The 7572-nt window shown below is 45.7% G+C and overlaps 1 long non-coding RNA gene across 1 annotated transcript; it reads left to right on the top strand.

The window, feature by feature from the left end:
- The first annotated feature begins 3147 nt into the window (after positions 1-3147).
- On the top strand, positions 3148-7356 carry LOC105806736. Its single transcript, XR_001137286.1, has 3 exons — positions 3148-3304; positions 3388-4690; positions 6792-7356. It is a non-coding gene; the product is annotated as an uncharacterized LOC105806736 (long non-coding RNA).
- Positions 7357-7572: the final 216 nt, after the last annotated feature.

Consider the following 7572-nt stretch of genomic DNA (forward strand, 5'->3'; position numbering starts at 1 on the left):
ATCAATTTATTTAGTAGCTCAAACGTTGAGCTAGGTTGTCATTATATGAAAAAACTGAATGATGGTCACAAAAAAAAGTGTGTTAAATCCCAGGAAGTTCACCTTTTGGAAACAATTTTAGAACTGGATTAAAAAATAACTTTAATAACTGCCTGGCCAGCTCTTTATTCCTCCTATTTTCGGGGGAAAATAAAATCTGAGTTTCTTCTGAGTCGAGTTTGAACATTTGTGCTAGGCTCTGTGAATTGCTAACATTCCGTCTTGCCATGTCTTATAAACATATAAAAGACTATTGTTATACAGAGGTAGGTTTTTAATAATGCTTCAACTCCTCTACCTCTGGAGTCCACTTAAAACCATCCTCTATTGGGAAGCCACTTGTGAATATCGTGGCTTTGTAGGAGAATAAAGAGATCGTCTTCCTTGTAGAGAATTGTCCTACACTGGCAGAGAGCTGTGCTCAATGACCTAATCGGTCTTTTCTATCTCTAATTTCTGTGATTCTACGAGAATCATCACCCGCTATAAGAAACAGATGTGGGCTGGGTAGACAATGGCTGTGAGATCCATCTTCCTCCACCAGCCCCTTTCAGAGGCGTAGGTTGCCACCTCTCTCCACCCCCCCACTTTGTGGCAGCTGATGAGATATTTATAGTCCTCTTCTTCAGCTTTCCAATTATAATTATCAATATCTCCACTGATAAAAAAAAAAGGAGGCATCATCAGAGTTGTGCACAGTATGTGATAAGCCAAGTTTGAGTTGAAAATGGAATAGTTTCTTCCAATTACGGACAAAGGAGAGGTGCATTTGGTGGTGAGGCTGCCATCTAAGCTGTGTTCATGTGGCTGCGGGGGAGATGTTTTGCCCCCTTGAAAGCACCTGCGTGGACAAACAGCAAGGTGGAGATGCTCTTAGGAGCAGCTATTGCCTGAACAATGCTGTCTGTACTGTACAGAGTTAGAGAGTTGCTTTAAATATAATAAATAAAAGTGAAATCTTACACCAGGCAGCACAGCTTAGTAATTGCTGTTTTGGAGCTCACGTCTCTGCAGTTATTGAGCTCAGCATTTCATCTCCAGCTGCAGCACAATTTTTGCCAAATATAGATAAATGAAGTTAAAGTTATTGGCAACCACTAGTTCTGTGTCCCTGTTTTGAGTTTATAGATTTCGTAGGAATGGCATTACTTTATTTCTGTAGCAGACAATTGTTCTTCTGAAGTGAGAACTTTTTCCATGCTACAGTCTGTATGGCACTCTGACTTGAGTTGGAGTTTTTATCAGAGGGATATATGGACAGCAAGAGGGGGATTTCTGTTCTGGCTACGGATCAGTTGAAATGTGGAGGTGGAGGGACAGATTCTTAACCCAACTGACATATTTTAGGGGTTTCCAAACCTAAATGGAATTTTAATAAATTATCCACAAATGCCCCCATTCATCCTAGAGGGCCTCTCTATGGTCATTACGCACCACAGAGCTGCAGCTCCCACAGACTCACCTGAAGAAACAAGACTCACCTGTCATCTGAAAACACTGTTTGGTTCTAGCCTTTTATTCCTGGTGAACTTTGAGTCTATAAAATTTCCTGTTAGAGTGACCATATGAGAATTATAGAGTTTCAGATTAAAAGTGATCTCTAGAGCTGGGTTTAACTTTCCGTAGCATACAACTCACTGCTAAGGGTGATGTCCCCCAACTTCTTTTTGATCCCCTTTGGGTGAACAGAAAGCTTAGTCCTTCAAGAGCCAGATGGTGACATCTGTTCTCATTGTTGAAGGTAAATATGAACGAGGCACTTTTTTGTTGACGTTAGTGGACAGCCGTGGGCCTCCCTGGGCACGATCCCCGTCCTGCACACGCTGAGCATCTCCGTTACCTTCTTGTGGTTTTGTTTTTACTTTATTTTCAACTATTACGGGTGCATAATAGCTATATATCTTCATAGGGTACGTGTGATGGTTTGATACAGGCATACAATGTGAATTAATCAAATCAGGGTGATTGGGGAATGCATCATCTCTGGCATTTATCATTTCTTTGTGTTAGGAACATTCCAGTTCCACTCTTTTAGTTATTTTAAAGTCTACCCTAACTTAGGGTTGATTATAGTTCATTTTTAGATGCCTCATCTTCTTGGTGGCTTTGTGGCTTTGGTAAAAATACTTTCTAGAACCTCATGTAGTTGTAAAACAGGACGAGAAGATGACACATTTTGGAAGGAGATCACTGCACGAGCCAAAGTCATTCTGCTGATGCACACACCACGGTCTCGATGTCTCGGCCACTAATTAACCGGGAACTGCTACTTGCTGAGATTCCTGACCTCACTTGTACTCACGCAAGGTTATTCTCACATTTCTTTGCTGGGTGATCCCATTGTGTGTGATATTAGAACAAAGTCATAATTTGTGCTCTCTTTTCCTCTCTTCTTCCCCTCTGTCCCGCCGTCTGATCTTTCTTGTGCTCTCACTTTCTTTTCCCATCAGACATTTAAGCCCACTTAAAAGACAAACACAATCCGGCCATGAAAAAAAATAACTTAAATACGCAAAAATGCCTTTTTTTCAATTCGTATAATTTTGGTGTTTGCCTCTGTAGGAAATCCCTTCAGGAAATACCTTTCCCATCTCCTGTCTTTCTACCAAGTCTGAAAACTGACCCCTGAGCTCAGATGGGCTTGGGAGTAGCCTCCTCTGCAGCCTGTGGCAGCTCAGCTACGACAGACCTCACACTGCAGTACACGTATATTTCCGTACAGAGCTCCCCCATCTCCCAAACTGGTTAAAGATCACTTCTAATTGATTTTCACATTCTAAGTCCTGGCACGCTCGAGATAGATGCGTAGAAGGTCCTCAGTACATATTTATGGAATGAATGGACGTGATGACAACGGAAAGCACTTTGGAAAATAGCACCGAAATAAGGGGACAGGCTTTGAACAAAGTCTAGAAGCGAGTGAGGATGCTTTAGCCACTGACTTGGGCTGGGAAGACATCTGCTGGCTGCTCACTGCCCGTCCGGGCTGGCCGGAGAAGCCTCGGGCAGCGTGGCTGCGGCCGGGACTGAGCCAGGCACTGCGCGCCTGGAGGTGAGCGGTTCTGGGCAGGCAGCTGAGAGGCACGTGCTGTTTGAGAGCATTCTGAAGCACTCGTCTGTTGGCTCAGAGCTGAAAAGTGCATTCGCAAGCCTCTGCTGGCTGGCCTGTTGGATCCGTGCCTCCCTCCAGAGACCCGCGAGCTCCTCCTTTGTCTCCAGATGCACAAGGAGTGGCTCCTGCCGTTTCTTCTTTTAAGAAAAAGAGGTGGGCTCAGGGGCTGGCGGGGTCTCCATGGCTTCTTTGAGCCTGAGTTGGTGACAGTTGTTCTTTTTGTCTTCTCATAACAGAATAAGGAGTGGGTTCCCAGCCCCTCCAAAATGATTTAATTTGAACGTGAAGAAGACCCGCCCTGGAGAAGAGAAGCTGTAGGGATTCTGTTCTCACAGTTCTTCACGAGGCACCGCTTGTCCTGGCTCCTGTCTTCCCGACGGCGGGGGCAGGCGTGTGAGCGTCCTTTCTCCAGAATCACATCGTACGGTTCTGAGGTCACCCGAATGAGTGGCCGCAAAGAAGTGTAGAGTTGGTCTGGCGAGACTTGGTGCCAGCTGTAGACAGGCAAAGGGCCGAGGAGCACCCAGGAGTGGCCAGGCCACTTGCTGTGACCCTTAGGCCAGTTTAGGGTCATCTCTGAGTCTTGGAACTCCTGTCAAAAGCCGTGTTTTTCTAGGATCATTTAGGTCCACAGCTACCAATCGCTTCTTCCTCTTCTTTCCTCCCTTCCTTCTTCTCTTTATCCTTCAAAAAAATCGAGGTAAAATTCACATAGAAAAAATCAGTCTTTAACCATTTGCAAGTGTGCAATTCGGTGGCACCCAGCACATTTCCAATGTCATGCAGCCACCACCTCTATCTAGTTCCAAGACATTGTCATCACCCCAGAAGGAAACCCGTACCCAGTAAGTGGTCACTCTCCTTTTCCCCTCTCCCTGGACCCTGCAACCAGCATCATGATGCTATTGGCTTTTGTATCTTAACATTGTAAGTATCGGGAACAATTCCTTTCAGTCCTTTTATGTTATTTGCAAAATGTATTAAACACATTTTGTGCTTATCGCTGTTCTGGGCACCTCATGTATGTGAGCTGTTCAATCCTCAGAGCAACACTGTAAGAGAGTTACTGTTTTATTCCTGCTTTGCAGATGAAGAGGCTGGGGCAGAGGAGGGAAGAGATGTGCTCGCAGTCCCCAGGCACGAAGGGCAGAGCTCGGACTCACGCTCACCCCAGCGCTGCTGGAATCGACCCTCTTGGACACCGGCCCGTCCCCTCCACCAGTTTCAGAAAGACCCTGAGCTTGCGCCTGTTGCTCCCAGCTTCCCTCCCTCCCTCTGCTGCCCTTGGCCTAAGGGACTAACTACCACACGGGTGCCTTCCCCTTTAGTGTCCCACGTGGGCCTTTCTCATTTTTCTCCTTCTTCTGGTTTTGTTCTGTAGCTTCGTGGGGCATTGGGCAAGAGACGAAAGATCCAGTGTTAACATCTGTGCTGTAATTTTCCGTGACTGTGTCCAGTGACAGAAAGCATGACTACTCTTTTCTGGATCAAAACGTCTTTCAGGCTTGATCCTGACCTCTTTGGACAAACATAGCTTAGGTAAGAGTCTAAACTCTTCTTTTGGAAATTGAGCAAAACTGGAAATTTTGTCAGTGAGAAACAACCAAAGTTCATGGCCAAATAGCAATGTGTTTGTTTAACCGTGGGGAAAACGATTTTTTTTTTAAATTACAAAATTTGATGTAATTGTAACCCTTTCCCCCAACTAAAAAGGCAACAGAAAACATGGGGGCTGAATGAGAAAACATTGTGTGTGTGTGTGTGTGTGTGTGTGTGTGTGTGTGTTGTCAAAAGACAAAATTACAACAAATCCAGTTTAAAGATCTGAATTGCTTTTCTTTGCGATCCCGGAATTGGGCAACACCTCATTCTGTTATATAAGATGGAACGAGTGTTCCGACGGGCTGGGCAGAGGCGGTTGGCTTCGTGGACGGGAAGGGCTGGGGAAAGCAGAAGTAGAAAACAAAAAGCAGATTGGTCATATCAGAGTGACTGTCCTTGTACGGTTAAAACAGAGGGGACTGTCGTACTATGCTGGCTAAACCTGGCCTGTTTGGGGATTTGCCTAATACTGCTCTCTCCTGACGTCTTGGAAGATCAGATGGCAACTTGGCTTTGTCCCGGGGGTGTGGGCTTTAGCATGAGTGACTCCAGTTCGGTGTGACCTGTTGGGCCTAGTGCAAGAGCTCAGTCCAAACCAATGTCCTGTACATTTTATTGAACAGTGCATACAAATAAATATATTTAACGTATTTTAATTTTACCATAAATACATACACACCCCTTTTTAAAAGATGCACAGAATCATTAGAAATCGCCACAGTTGTGGCTGGGGTTTGGATTTGATTCTGTGTTTGCTTCTGAAGGGAGCGGTGAGCATTCAGGCAGCGTCTCCTTGCCTGTGGGAGTCAGTGCTGTTATTGCCCCGTCTTACGGAGGAGGAAACTGAGGCACACGTGCACAGTCAGCGGTGTCAGTGTGGGGTCTGGCATAATGGCTGGTGCTGGGGATGTAGGTGTTCATGCTAGCTCTTCCCTTTACCCTTCTGCTACCTGTTGTTTAGATGAGTGAAACTCGAGGAAACGAGCCGTCTCCTGCTGGATTCTCTGTTTAGTCTCCCTGGAGAGAGCCCAGGGTGATTCTTTGTTTAGTCTCCCTGGAGAGAGCCCAGAGTGCCCTGTGGGCTTTTCTCTGCCCCGGGTGTCGCTCCACCAGCACTGGCTTCTGTACCTGTGGAGGACTTATGAGAGGCGACTGGGTCTCAGAGTGACCAGGGCTTCAGATAATCCTGCGAAACCATGGGCTTCTGTCTGCTGTTGGTTTTTCCTTTACAGAAAAAACGAAACACAAAGCCATGTTTTATGATTTGGGGGTTTTCTTTTCTCTTTGCACCGAGAAGTGCGGAAGTAGAATTCTTAGTTAAAGCATGCATTCTTTTAGTAAAACAATTATATGTGACCTGAAGATAGCAGTTCCCAAGTTTAAATACTTCATGCAAATATACGGCTTGGTCTCTTTAGCTATTAAGAGTCACATGATCACACAAATCCTTGTTATCACTTCTGTATGTCATCTGCAGTCCTGCTGGTAGGTTTCACGCCAAGTCAGGGCTCACACATGGGGAAGTGAATTTGGAGAAACGGGGAGGAGAAAGAACACCGAGCGAAAGAGCTCAGGAACGCAGGTGCCCTTCGCCTGTTACCACTGGAAGAGAAATGTAGCCCCCAATCAAATGAAAAGCACTTGCCTAGCGTCAGGTACATCGCAGGCATTCAACAAATACCCTGAACTCCCCCTCTCTGCTACAGGGAGGGTCTCATCCAGGCAAGACCAACATGACAAATAGATTTAGCTTGGTGTGACAAGTTTGATCACTTGCTAGTGGGTGTCTGAAGAGTTCGATGACCAGGATATTAAGGCTGAGACCTCTCCCGGTGTGGAATTGTGCAGGAATAGATCAGGACGTCAGCCGTGGGTAAGCAGGGGCTGAGAGGCAGCATGCTGCTTATTTGACTAGTGATGTAGGATGGTAAAAATATGAATTATTTCCTAAGTCCTGCTAAAAGTGCACTGTCAACATTTTACAAATGTTAACCCATTATTAATTCTTCTAACTACCCCGTGACTTATGTATTACCAGGTTCATCTGCCAGATGAGGTAATTGAGAATGAAAAAGCTTAAGTAACTTGTCCGAGGTTACTTGGCAGCAAGTGGTGGAGCCCAGATTTGACCTCATGTCTGCCTCATTTCAAAGTCTTGCTCTTTCTCCCACTTCCTGCTGGCTGCGATCCGAAATCAGCCCTCACGCCTTCCAAGCGGGCGAGTGCACACCAGCAATGGCGTCTCCCCCAGCCTGTTACGGTGGGGTGTGGGATTTCTGGATCTGCAGGGACTTCTGCATTTGGACATAGAGGAAAGTCACCAGCAGAAATATGGATTGAAGACCAGTCGCTAGATGAACTGGGCATTCTGCCTTTCTTCTGGTGATGTTCGACACGGACCGTCCCCTTTAAAGTGACAAGCAAAAATATCCAGCTAATGGAAGCAAGGAGAACACCTTACTTTTACCCAGCACATCCAGATGTTTAGGCCTGCTTTTTTGGTTTGTTAGTTTTAATAAATCCTGAATTATCTGGGCAGTTGTCTCATGATTCATCACTTTGCTTTCCATGTCTAAGCACGGGCTAGCGGTAGAAGAAAGTTATGGAATCCCTCCACCCTCGCTCTTTCCTCCTCTAACAACTGAAATGAACGGGCTGGCTCCAGCCCTGGATGGTAACTGGACTGTCCGGCGCTGTGCTCAACGTGGCTGGGGTGGTTCCAGCTTTGTTCGTGAATAGTCAACAAAGTCACATCTGGATTCACGTACTTACCTAAATGTAGACAAACCTAAATTATCTTGGATCTGCCTGATGTATTT

The sequence above is a fragment of the Propithecus coquereli genome, unplaced genomic scaffold, assembly GCF_000956105.1.
Source record: "Propithecus coquereli isolate 6110/MARCELLA unplaced genomic scaffold, Pcoq_1.0 Scaffold145, whole genome shotgun sequence".
Lineage (NCBI taxonomy): Eukaryota > Metazoa > Chordata > Mammalia > Primates > Indriidae > Propithecus > Propithecus coquereli.